Below are 2020 nucleotides of genomic sequence, written 5' to 3'. Positions count from 1 at the left end.
TATTTGTTGTGTGAGAAACTGAGAACCAGGGGTCTGGAGGACAGATGTGGAGACTGTTGTAATTTTGCAAGGACACACTGCTTTCAGGGGGCAAAACGCAAACGTTACAAGGGAGCATATGTAAATAGATTAGCGAATCGATCCTGTCCATTCCATGCAGATATGGCGCACCACATGGTTCTGTAGCATGGTATCATCTCATGGACGATATCACTGGATACTTGCCCCATGGCTCTGTGTTGCTGAGTACTCCCTCTGTAAACTAATATAAGAGCGTTTAGATAACTAAAATAGTGATCTAAATCCTCTTATATTAGTTTACGGAGGGAGTACTATGTTGCGAGCTCTCATCAAAAGTTGCACTGGCCGAGTGTTTTGGGGTTGCTGACTATTTTTGTGACAGCTCTCGGCAAACAAGACACTCTATCAAGTGCTTGCTTTTACCGAGTGTGGTTCTCATAAAATAGGTGGTTTGCTGACATCCCATAAAATAGATCTTGGCAAAGACTATGACACCTGACAAACACAAAATTTTGATTAGTGTTTATTATAGTGAGTATTAGGAATAGAACAAGCTATATATGTTTGCTTTCAAGACTTTTGATTTAATTCAGCATTCCATTTAATGAGAAGTGAAAGTCATCTTTTGAGGCCATGTATGTCGATGGACAACTAAATATCATGCTAAACACAAAGAAACATGCAGGCAGTCCTTTTATTAATCACAACATTAAAAGTAAGATACATTATTGCAGAGGTCCCATGATAAAGGATCAATACCATACTCTTCCTTTGTTCATTAAGACTGCCTTATTTTCTTTTGGGGATTAAGACTGCCTTAGACTAAGTGCTCCATATCATAACACTCCTTTCCTTATTTGACCAGACCAGCCTTACGCTGAGTGTTCTGGAGGTGGTGGCGCACTATAATCTGGAACGACGAAACCTACATATGAGATTGAGTTCCTCGTAAGTAATTAATTTCATTTATATAAGCGAGGAAACTATATCAAAATGCTAGTAATATATTTAATCATATTAACACACCTGCGCAATTAGTCCCTGGGTGCAATCCGTTGCCGCACCAATATGTAACATGAGCCCACTTGGCTAGACTGATCTTATGCAAATCCGCGTGCATGAATTTTTGGCATATAGCATGGATGTTTCTCGATTCTCTTACTATTTGGCAACATTTCCTATGGGGGTCAGGATGCTGATCACCGTAATTTTTGAATATGTACCTCTTGCAATACTCCATCACCTCATTTTTCTCTTTGGTGGCATGATCGTCTGCTCGTACATGATAGGAACAAGAAGTGAAGGCCAGTAAAGCTAGGAGGCAGAACACCCACATTACTTTAGAAATAGCCATCTTTCTTGTGGAAGATGTAAACACTAGGTAGGTGTGTTGATCAATCTTTGGTTATGCAAAACTTCTACACCACATGGTTTTTTATATGGGCTGTGGTGGTGAGCACACTTAAATACAAGATCTCTCCAACCAAAAAAATCTACATGTAGATTTCATTTGTTGGATAAGATCTTAAATCTTATGGATGGCCTTGCGATATTTGATAACCATATTGAATGCTCCCAGGCCAAAAAAAGTGCTAAAATTGATTTTCTAAGATTGGTATATTTATTAAAGCATTAATAAGACTAACCATATCATGCTAGGATATGCCCTCATTTTATATAGAGATAAGTTTATTGCATATTTGCATTTAGTGTTGCCCGATTACATGTGTAATTAATCTAGTGGGTGCACTACATAGATATCCAGATTTACTATTTAGCTATAGTTTTTATTAGATGCCCCGTTACGTTATTGTCGTAGAGGCCAACTGGAAGCTAAGCAAACTATTTGAAGGTTTTTTGCTCAACTCTCTGGGAACGAATATGGTTGCATTGCGTTTCTATTTGCCTTGATGATGATCATGGCCCATATATAGACTTCTTTGGTGACAGATAGATCGTTTGCTTGAGCATGTGAATGGACTCCAAGATTTCTTTTTAT

The 2020-nt window shown here is 38.3% G+C and overlaps 1 long non-coding RNA gene across 1 annotated transcript; it reads right to left on the bottom strand.

Moving 5' to 3' along the window:
- Positions 1-682: 682 nt before the first annotated feature.
- LOC119271211 lies at positions 683-1425 on the bottom strand. The gene is made up of 2 exons (XR_005134450.1): positions 1048-1425; positions 683-946 (listed from the first exon to the last, which is right to left on the bottom strand). It is a non-coding gene; the product is annotated as an uncharacterized LOC119271211 (long non-coding RNA).
- Between the last annotated feature and the right edge of the window lie 595 nt (positions 1426-2020).

This window comes from Triticum dicoccoides, chromosome 3A, assembly GCF_002162155.2.
Source record: "Triticum dicoccoides isolate Atlit2015 ecotype Zavitan chromosome 3A, WEW_v2.0, whole genome shotgun sequence".
Classification (NCBI taxonomy): domain Eukaryota; kingdom Viridiplantae; phylum Streptophyta; class Magnoliopsida; order Poales; family Poaceae; genus Triticum; species Triticum dicoccoides.
This window is presented reverse-complemented; position numbering and strand designations above follow the sequence as displayed.